The sequence below is a fragment of the Bactrocera oleae genome, chromosome 3 (genome assembly GCF_042242935.1).
Source record: "Bactrocera oleae isolate idBacOlea1 chromosome 3, idBacOlea1, whole genome shotgun sequence".
Taxonomy (NCBI): Eukaryota; Metazoa; Arthropoda; class Insecta; order Diptera; family Tephritidae; genus Bactrocera; species Bactrocera oleae.
In genome coordinates this window covers 677668-689555 of record NC_091537.1, presented here as the reverse complement: position 1 = coordinate 689555, position 11888 = coordinate 677668, and the positions used below count along the sequence as shown (strand labels likewise).

The following is an 11888-nucleotide window of genomic DNA, read 5'->3' as shown; positions in this document are numbered from 1 at the left end:
CGGCCATCAATGCACGCGTGCGTCTATCTGTACAGTAGATCCTGTACTCCAACTTTTTTGTAAATGTGTCGCTACAAAAGGGAAGATCATTTAGAAAATTAATTTAAATGCAAATCTTCTCAATCGATCTACTCACTGTTCATATGATATACGTATAGTACCAGGATCGATAGGATGTGTTATGTAACGAATGCTTCCATTATTTGTTGTTCTAATTAGTTTTGATGGCAGCCACCATGTTGACCAAAAGTACGCTATATCACTCACACGGACAGTGTTCGAACACATCCAAACAATTCTCCAACCCAAAAAATTTCCACTTCCCAAAACTTTCTAATATCGTTAAATATCGTGTTAAGTATATGTGTGGCATATGAGCTTCTTTATGTACTTGTGTATTTATATTCTCTTGTGATTTATCTTTGATATGAGAGTATGCAAATGTCAGACAAACGATCATTCAATGCAAATTAATTGAAATTTTCATGATCATGCTACACACAAATACATAATATATACATGGATACATATTGTAGCAACTTGCAGTTAGCTTGGCGAATTCAACTTGTTGACTTTAGCGTGACGTGCGACAAAGCGAACAATCACCTGAAATTTGCATAAGAATTCGCAACGGCATTCTTTGTACAATTCGAAATGAGCAGTGGCATTCAGTAGTGAGGCAAACAAGTGCCGTATGTGCATAGGTACACATACACACATACATATTCATGCCAAACACACAACGACATACAGTGAGCCATTTATGCATGCAATGCAATTATCGATGGCAGTTTTTAAAAAATTCCGAATTATAACTCAAATGCATTCAATTTGAATTGCATTTTAACTCGTTGTGGAGAGTGGCGACGGCGGCAACAACAAGCCTTCGACATTATTTTCAAGTACGCTACAACACATAGATATGCATGTACGTATAGCAGCAATGACCATAATTGCTCATCCCCAAACGAAATAGTTGATCATGATGCTCAATTCATAACGTCATTGATACATCACAAATACCAGTAACTAATGGCATATCAAAAACCCCTGCTGGAACTATGACGGAGTTCAAAGTGAAAGAATCTCGAGTTGCCCACTAAATGCTGGATCTGTCTGTTCTCCTATTTATCCGGGTGAGCCATAACTTGCGTAAAAATGTAGATACTTTATGATTTTATGCTCTATGCTATGCTTATGGATTTTGGAAAGTTTTAATATGTTTTTTTAAAATGGTATGAATCAGCAGAAAAAGACTCCTACATAAGCAATGCATATACATCTGGTAGGTAAGAACTCTCCAGCACCTTTCCTTTGTGTTTCTTTTCACTAACCGGATATTAAATGGAGATTACTGTGTGATGTCAATCGGTCACATTCACCCTATGATTGGAGATTTCCCTGTTGAACTTTCCAATAATGCTGTTAAAAGTAATACAATTTTTAGAACTCTGGACTGAGTTCTAAAACGTTTTTTGGCAAACACAAAATCTCAAAGGGTTGAAGAACTACCATCAACGTTTGATCAATATACAATAAAAGGGGGTGGAATAAAGCGCAGTAGTAACCCTTGCTTGTCATCAACTCCAGGATTCTCTATATGCATTCCACCACCCTAACAACTTGCTGATTGCAGATGCTGCGCATATTCAAATTTTAAAATTGGAAAATGGCTGGAAAGCACGAAAACACCCACAAATGCATACATATAACAGATTAGTCGGACATTTCATTTGAATGGAGCTATAAATACCAGAGAGTTCGTTCGCTGTCGCACTCCATTCAGCAGCGTCCGTGCTATTGCTAGGTCGTGTCGTCCCAGAAATTTTCCCAAATTTTCCTTTTAAGGTTTTATTTCTAAAAGGCACTTTTCTTGGATTACAGTTCTGTGCATTTGAAGTATTGTGACAAAGCAAAATGAAATGGATATACCAGGATAGTGTTGAAAACGCAGTTGCTTAGCAATGTAATTCGAAGTGATTAATAAACGAAGAATAGTAAAACTAAAATTTGACTTATGTGTATGTATACATGTCAGACAAATATAAAATAAACATAGGTGGTGAATCGTATAATACTCCTGTAGTAAATTATGAAATCATTCATTTGTTATGATTGCTTATTCATTTAAAAGAACATGGAAAAAAACATCCGCAGAACACATTTTCACCCCAACCCCCGGAATTGAAAAATTCATATTGTAATCGAATTCGCAATTTTTTGCACACAAAAGCTTCTCAGCAAGCCGTGGGCGTAAGGCAGAGGGTGCTTTATTATTTGTGATATTTTAACTGTAAAAATTCACCAACAAAGCAAAAAATAAACATATTTATAAAGTTGTTCACAATTTTGTGAATTCCAATTTTGCCTTCTGTATAAATGCTTCTATAGAATCCGCATGTCAAAAGGTTTCCTATCTCATGTTTTCATACAAACAGGAGATGTTAAGCTTCATGCGGTCGACTGCAAAATGAAAACACAACAAAACTTCTTCAAATTAAGGGGGAAAAGTGCGAACGTCCGAATTTTTGAGGGTGGACATCTATATATTGATGTGCTTATGTGAATATATATACATATATAATGGAATGTGCATGCGGTTAACCTCCAAATTGCCATTATAGAGATATGTAATTTTAAGAAAATATCAGCAGTTTTTTCGATAAATTCAAAACAGTGAGAAATAAAATTAAAATAAATAAAAATATTGTTTGTGGGAGGACGCTCAAAATTTAATTTAGAGATTCTTCTTATATTCAAAAACTTCCTCAACCATAATATGTATTTTGAAATTTGTCCGCAATGACTAGTTACAATGACTGGCAGTAAATGACAGCTAGAGTTTAAAAGGTTATGATCAATTAAAATTTAATTATTACACAATTAATATTAAAAAGTATGCGTGAACGAGAAAGAGTTAACGAATGCAGTTTCAATTTACGCTTAATGTTCTTTGGCTTTTCCTCACTCTATTTGCAAAAATTGTGCTTTCTTGGAAAAATCATCAAACTTGTATTTTAAATGAAAAGAACTTAATAAGTAAATATTCTCGTAAACGTGTTTCGATAAAAACTCCTATATTTATATACCCTGAAGTTAAATCAAATCAGTTATGAGCAGTTTCCACAACTATAGTATCAATGACCACAAGCTCAACTAGTCAGTCAGCCTCTTTTTTATTCATACAAGAAAGTAATCGCTTCTGCTGTTGAAGTCCTGCGAGATTTCACTTATTAACTTTCGGTTAGAAGTATACTAGAGTCATTCTGGTTTAATAAATATAACCAAATTGAAGTCTAAACAATAGCTTACTTGTTTGTTAAGTAATTAAGGTTTCAAACCAGTTCGAATGTAACCAGCAAGTTTTCTTCATCAGCTAGATACCCTATGCTGGGTAACTATCGGCTGGTTTTTGAATGTGGATCGTTTTATGCGGTTACAAGGTTCACGCTCATTTACGATACAAAAACAAGGATAATTTAGTTAATTGCTTATAAATATCTGATTAAAATACACGGTTATTTGTGACAAACTTATCATAATAACATTGTAAATTCGTTAAGCGACAAGTTATTAGATCTAAATCAATTAAATTGATATCAAATCGTAAATTATTCGCAACTTGCTCTTAAGATTAGTGGTTAAAAACGTATACCATGTGCTATTTAATAGATATTAGTTTGGAAAAGAGCTTCACTAAATAATATATTATTGATATTCTCTTTCAAATAATAACTTCAAATGAATAATGCAAAATGCTTAATTTGTGTTTTTCGCATTTTTTCGCTAGCCATGTACATATGTATATGTATGTATGCATTTCAACAAAAAATATGGAGCAGGGCTAGAGCAAATTTATTATTTATCCTTTTGTGCACATACAACTGTAAGCAACTGTTGATGTATGTATGTATGTGCAAGTTGCAGTGTGCATGTGTGGACAGCTCATTGTTATGCCAAACAATGCTTCGGAAAGCTGATTTTTCATTTTGACACAACTTGCGAATGTGAACTAATGGATACATAAAAATTTCGGAACAGAATTCCTTTTTTTTTGCATTGCATAATGTGTACAAACAAATATGGAGATTAACATGTATGTCGTTGTGTCAGAATTGAATTTGGAAAGTTGTACGTATGTATTGTATGATTGTATGTAAGTAGTTGTAGCTCGAAATTCATCATCTGGAAGAAAAATATGTTCTCTCCAATGATATGCGCAACTAACAGTACTCGACTCGGCGTCTGACTGTCATTGTAGAGGGTGTATGTATTTGACACCCTATGCTGGAGAACGTGAGAGGTGTGCAAACTAAGGTCAATAACGTTTTTAGTAATTGAAAAACTTTTTTCTTCACCTTATTTTAGAGCGAAACACTAAACTAAGGACGAACTACGGAGCACATTCTAAGCAATAGGTACAGTACAATATTGGCGCACACTGGTACTACGCTCTGTGATACAGTGGTCCCCGATTAATAGCTACATAAACCTTGGCAGTTATTGTCGCTCAAAATGAAAAACACAAACAACAAATTATTATTGATAACACTTATGGATTGATAATCCAAATTTACATGAAAGAACCGAGACAAAAAAACTTTACAGTGTAGAGCTATGGTATACAGGTGAGTACCTATTCTCGGCTATTTTAATTTTGCAGCAGAAATCTTACTGTAATTTCATATTTATATTCCAGACCACGAATACATATAGCAGCCTCAGAGCCTACATTGCCGGATAATTCACTGCATCACAATCATTTCGCATTTGTGGATCTAAATTGCCACAAGATGAGGAATAACTGCCGCCCATAAATATAAGTGTACACTCGTATACACTTACATATAAATACATATCTATCTATCTAAATACATATATGTATATGCGTACGTACGTACGTTGTATATATTTTTTTTTAGCTCGACGCAATTCAATATTTTCTCAATCCATTCATAAATCACCATTAAAGCGGCAATTTTTGTCACTGGCTGAATCAAAAAAGCTATAAACGTCGCAAGTAAGATGAAACGAAACGAAGCTAAATAAATTCGATTGCCCTGTAAAGCCCATTAAATCAAATTAGCTTAAAAAGTAAACGTTGTTTGAGATTTATTTCCAGGCTAACATTATTCCTTCTGTTAAAACCGTTAGGCGTTAGTCCATTATAACTGCTCATAACTCACAACGGTAATCCTTTAAAAGGACATCGAAGTTGTAATACTTTTCCCACAAATGACCATAAAAATGCAATTAGAGGTAAGTCATTGAATATTTCGTTTACAAAAAAACACGAAGTGAGTGAAGCGGCGATTCCTAAATATTACAAATGTAGTCAGATTCTATTGCTTCACTTTTTACCACAGGGAAAATAATTGAAAACTGGAACCTCATAACAATTTCGATAAGAGATCAAAGGCATAGAATTTCGCATATTCTATTTATAATGGCCCAAAGCAAAATATCCAAACAAATTCAACATAAATCAAAAGCTCCCCGAACACCAGTTTAGCAACATTACAATTTTAGTACAGATATTTTACAAAATCTATCCATGAGAAAACTTAGCAACTTTCTCGCGTATGTACATAACACTTGTATCACATGTATTACACTTTCATAAACGTACATATGTACACATGTAGTATGCACACACTAGAGATGTATAGCATACCTTTCGAGAACATGCTAAATGGCATTTTGATGCATTTTCAATACCAGACACAGCATTAAAAAAGCCTTACTAACCATTTATATTTGTATTTGAAGAATAATTCATTATTTGGAACGCGGTCGCCTCGACCAACTGATGCGTTCACAAGCGCATAGCAATTTGGCACATGAGCCATCACACCCATGCACACACGTGCTTATCATCCGTTAGCTATTGGTACACCGTTTTATCCCCACAGGACATTAGAAAACAAGAAAAATACAATATACAAAGAAGAGAATGGGCAAGTGGAAAACTTTTTGTCATTCGGGGGTTACTCCGATACTACTGTACACAAGTGTCCCATGAAAAAATGTGGCAACCAAATCGCCATTATACGAGTAACTACGACTGCGGTTATTCCGAAATCTTTCAGAGAAAAGCTGTTGAGTTTTGTCTTGAATATGAAATGGCTTGGAAAAGAAAAATTGTGTCTCAGCCACCTCGCAAATTATTTTCAATATACATGCATACATATGTGCACGCACACATAGTATGTACCTATGTACATACATACCCACTTTGCATTCGTTATTTCTCAGCGTTTCGAGTGTACGAATTATCCTATTAAGAAAATATGTGATAAGGAACACGTTAAAGAAAATTGAAATGAGTTATTGGCACCCTGTTCAAATTGATGATTTGAATGAGGACTCAATAGATGTCCGAAAGATCAATTCAAAGATTTTAGACTGTATACACGACTTGATTCGCCGACGAAACAAACCATGGCAAGATCAAATAGAAAAAAAAAATAGAAATAGCTTTGACCACTTTAAAGTGGTACTCACACACTCTCTTGTAGCGTATTCAACCGAATTAAACTTTGTTTTTTTCCACACGTAAATTTTTGAGAAGAGATCAGAGCTCCTATCAAAAACATTAAATACGTATTATAGTTTTTCGAATCCCCACACAACATACTTAAATAGTGTTATTTTTTATAAAATCCATCAGCAGTTTGGAAGCGGCTTGAGACAAGCTTCGCACTTTAGTAAACATTAAGATTGATACTTACTTCGAAGGGAAGAAAATCGTTTGGTTGTACAAAGAAACTTCTCATCAAACTCGGTGCATTTTTCAAATTGTTTTAAATTTCATTGCACACAACTTTTTATACATGCATGCTGAATACATATGTACATACATATTTATGTCGACACATATTTATGTAAAAGTTTACATACTTTTTATATATTACATATACATATGTATACATATACATACATTTGACATGTAGCAATTTACTGAAATAAAAATCAACTTCAAATCTTTTATTTCCAATTCAATTGCGATAAAAAGCGAAGTAAGCTGAACAAAGTGGAATGAGACGTGAACTATAAGAATCAACAGAATTCCAAACGAGATTGAAAGTTATTTCTTTCCACCGTTTTAGGGACTGGGGACGTCTGCTCATTACTTTTTACTTTACTTCCACGCATTCGCTCACTCTGAACTCACTTCTTAAGACTCACGTAGAACTTTTTTACATTTTCACATATGAACATTACTAGAAACTTATGCATGTGTGTATGTACATACATATGTACGTTGGTATCTAAAAATTCGCCCACATAAAATAGATGTGGCATAGAAGAATATGTATTAGTATGTGTATGTGCGCGTGTGAGTGTAATTTTAAACTCAGCCTTAAAATAAAATGGCCGAGCTGTGGGCTGTTGTTGCTGCGTCAGTGGACATCAGAGGCGACAAGCATCTGCAAAGAACTGAGTATCGTATAGATGGTCACTCGTGCTTGTACACACACACATATATATACATATATGTGCTTGCATGTGGGGAAGTGTGTTTAGTGTGTTCACAGAAAGCTTCAGACGAAATATAAAAATGCGTTGTAAAATTGTAAGGGTGGACACACGGCTGCTGTGGCCGCCCTGCCGCCCTGCCGCCGCTAGTAATTGGACAGGGGTGAAGGAGATTAGGTACATTTTCTCAAAATTTCGCAATGGTGGAGGCTACGTCGGTATTATATGTGTGTGTAATTGGCGCGTGCCTGTGTTCGTGTTATCTTTGACAGAACACACCTTTGGCTTTTGGCAATGTCCAATTTTCATTGAAATTACAGTTGTGTAACATGTACTTGTATGTACATATTGAAGTATACAGTAGGATATACGCATATACTCGTATATCGCTGGCATTCGCAAGCAATACGTCCACGTTCTTTCTGTTTGGGCCAAATGAGGCAACTGGAAAACGTTGATTAGAAAAAGTCAAAATGCCAGAACTAATTTGAGTTTTGATTGACTTTGATTGTTTGATTTTAAATGTGCGCATTTTATTAAAAGCCCCTCACATATGAACATCTCTGCCGAAAGCTCGCAATTCTTTAAATTTTTTTATTTATTCCATTTTAAAAGGTAATTAGTTCAGCTTAAATTGAAATAAAATATAGTATCTCCCGGATAATTTCACTTTTTAAATTACACAATTTTTGGTTCAAATAACCGATACTCGTTTAATTGAACAATTCGTTCAACTACAGGGATCCCGCTTAATTCGACAACCAAATCAATTAAAAAAATTTAAGTATTTATTTAGTTTTTAGTAATGATATTTAAATAATATTTTTTAGTTTATACGGACAAAATATAATTAACAAAAACTAAACAATACGCTTATATATTTAATTTAATAATTTTTATTTAATAGCCGGGTTCAATTAAGCGGAATAATGTACACTTATTTTGTATGTAATACTGTATTTGTATGTTTTCAGTTATCCACAATCGCGCAGTTGCACACCCCTACATATGCAGATACGTATGTATGTTTATCTAAGGATATGCCATATCGTATGAGTTATGTACATCACTGCTCTCTAATACGCCTACATTCCCTATAATTTAAAACCGTGTCGACTAATTGCAAATTTCAGTTCATTTGTTATGGGAAAAATATTATTGTGGTTCAATCAGAAAAGTACCGTACACAGAGCTCGGTCCAAACGCTTCGAAAGCAGAAAAGCCGATTTTCATCATTCTTTTGAGCCAGGATTGAATGACTGAATTGTATAATATAATAATCACATATCTGTACTTACGTACATACTTGTATGTAGCACGCATTCACCTATTCATCTACACACAATCCCCAATAAATGTGGCCATCAATCATCGAGGAAATCAACGAATTACACACCTTTTGACCGTTTAACATCACTGGCAAAGTGTTTGTCACTCCGATTTCCATAAAGCGAAGATGAAGTATGTTATGTTGATGACACTAGCCACTTGTCGACCACTTTTCCGTCCAACTACAGAGTGTATGCGTAATTCAAATTATATTTTTGAATGGGATCGAATGTGAGACAAACTGTGCAAAATATGTCCCAAGCGTGAACAAGAACACAGCAACACATTTACTGTACCGTTACACACATATAATATGTACATGTATAAGAATGCGTCTATATGTAAATAAACTTGAATCCATGCAGATTCATTGTGTTTCTGCCATTTTCGGTGTCCACTGTGGACGATTGTCTGCGTCTGTGTAAAAGCGATGAAAAATGATATTGCTTTGAGGAGAAATGGGCGGGTGGCCAGGCCAACACGCTATGCGGTCCTCGACAATTGCTCCATCATCCATCATGACACCCTGTGAGGGAAACTAGCCGAACAGGCGAAAAGCGGTGCGAGATAAGTGGCTTAGCTTTGAATTTATTATGCAAGCTCATGCCTGCCGAGCTCCAGCTAATGTCCCAGTGGGAAATTACAGCAATTGTAAATATGGCAAATATTTAGTCGCAACTCTGGCATTACCCACACACAATACAAGTAAGTGTGATTTGCATTCAGCCAACATCGTACATACATTGTTGATAGTCGCATATGGGTATGCTTGTGACAAATGCTTTTGACAATCGGTAAATCGACTAAAGGCTGAGTATTCAAATATGAATTAGGTGCATTGGAGAGCAGCGTAAGTGACGATCATTACCACCTTTTAGCGATATACTGCATACTTAGTTATTACGCCCAAACCGGCTTTATAGCTAACTACTACTATATTTCTAGCTCTGGGATGGCATAACAGGCTTAGTTCGATCGAACGGTATTCACGCGCCGATAGAAATAAAAAAAAATCCTTTCAAAGCGTCTCTCAATTCCTTCAAAATTTTAATATCGTCCATAGTCATAAAGTGTATGTATGTATATGTAGCTTAAGTAAATTAAAGGAGGAACTCAGTCAAAGCACTTTTCTTGTTTACAATATGATTCGTTTTTATATTGGAATGAAACAATTTTAATCTAATTCACTCAAACCAAGCGCGTGGAAGCTGAGATGACTCAAAGATATATTTCATTTTATTACGGTTACACGCTTGCAAATATTCATTTCACATTTTATGTCTTTATCTGCATACATACATAGTTATGTATATACATACATATATGTCTGACCATGGTCCTTTCACACTTACTTACCATTAGCCTCTACTGAAAGGTGCTACTCTCTTCGATTATATTCTTGCCTACGTAAATCTGACGAGTTTCGACAAGCTTTCTTGCTTTTATGCATAACTACAGGCCTGCCAAGTCACAAACCTATGTATATACATATGTATATATATATTGCACACAAGTATATGGATACGGCTACGCTACTTACGTATGTACATATATGTAATATGTATATGTAAAATATAGGGTGGTGTTGTCTTTATTCAGGGTGGTTACATATGAGAAGCGGCGCAACAACCCAGAGATACGCAAAACATCAGACACTCAAATCATCTTTATTGCTGGTATCGTTACTTTTATTATTATTGCCATTTGCTGGTAAAAAACGACCCCTCCTCCACAACCAGAATTATACACATGAAAATGAGCAATTCTGGTGTACCACTGCTTTGGTTAGGAAAGCGTCCAGCTGGGAGCAGAACTGCACTCGGAACTTTTATAGAAAATAATCGAGGAAAAGCGCACGAAATTGAAAACCCTTAGAAAAGCAACGAGATTGCGGAACTATCGAAAATCTCTGATTCCTGAAGGGTAAAAAAAATATAAATGTTTGTACTCACACAAGATTCTACTTTCATAATTGTCCCATCTCAGATCAAATTTTCTCCTTAAATGTGTTTGTGCAATTTAAAAATAGAATTAATAATAGTTTCGTATATTATCAAATCAATTGAAGCCGAATTTACATATATATGTACATGTGTATGTATGTAACAGAAAGCAATTGACGTTGCCATCGAGGAGAGATAAATTGAAATGCTAATATTATGGAAATTGCAAAATGCTTGTGTTTTTGTGTTTGTTTGTTTGTTTGTTTTTTACCGGTTATAGCCAATAGCAATCATTCCGGCATTGTTGTAGCTGTTGTACTGTGTTGTCCTTTCGCCAGGCTGTTTTTTAGGATTGCTTCTTCATTTATTGCCAATTGCCGCGAATACCACACACACATACAAACACATGTATCGTTTTTGTCGTGCATTGCGGCGATTTATAGTATTTATGAGTTCCGTTCAGTTTAGCAAAATCAGCAGAATTGCAAATAGGCAGCCATTTTGCCAAAAATCCATTTGGACTAAAAGGATGCTAACGATAATTTTGATGCCGTTTTTTTTTTTTCAATCAACCGTGCAGTAGGCCATACTCACACACGCAGACGACCCACATACATGCAGAGGCTTCAATCCGCCAGCACAAGTGCTCGCCAGTGTGTGTTTATGTGTTTATGTGTGCGTACACTCATAAAATGAATGTCAACAGTAGAGGCTATAAATTTTATTTTATTACCGCACATAATGTTGTTTGTGAGAATTTACATTTACATATAAAGCCTCTCAAAAAACACGAATTTATTTGCGCTGATTTCAACTGCTCTGCGATTCAAGATCTAGAGCCCCACTCCATACATAACAACTGTAACATACGTATATATGCACACAATCTATGTATATACATATATGTACCTATATCAATATTTGTTGAAATGATTTGATTCAAATGAGCAGAGCAAATCCAAAACAAAAAGTATATATGCATATGTATGGGTGCATGTATATACTCGTTACGTGTGCATTTGCATGCATTTGGAGTGGAGGCCTTCTGTGTATAGCAGTTGGTACTGAATGCATCTTCGTAATTCGAAATGAATATTACAAGTATCGTTAGCACTTTTGGAAAACATACATATACAT

The 11888-nt window shown here is 35.1% G+C and overlaps 1 long non-coding RNA gene across 2 annotated transcripts in view; it reads left to right on the top strand.

The window, feature by feature from the left end:
• The window catches only part of LOC106614963 (uncharacterized), a 136584-nt gene extending 131469 nt beyond the window's left edge, over positions 1-5115 (top strand). For both annotated transcript variants that reach the window (XR_011395481.1, XR_011395480.1), the window contains 2 exons: positions 4369-4628; positions 4700-5115. This is a non-coding gene — a long non-coding RNA (uncharacterized lncRNA). The remainder of the gene's footprint in view (positions 1-4368; positions 4629-4699) is intronic.
• Positions 5116-11888: the final 6773 nt, after the last annotated feature.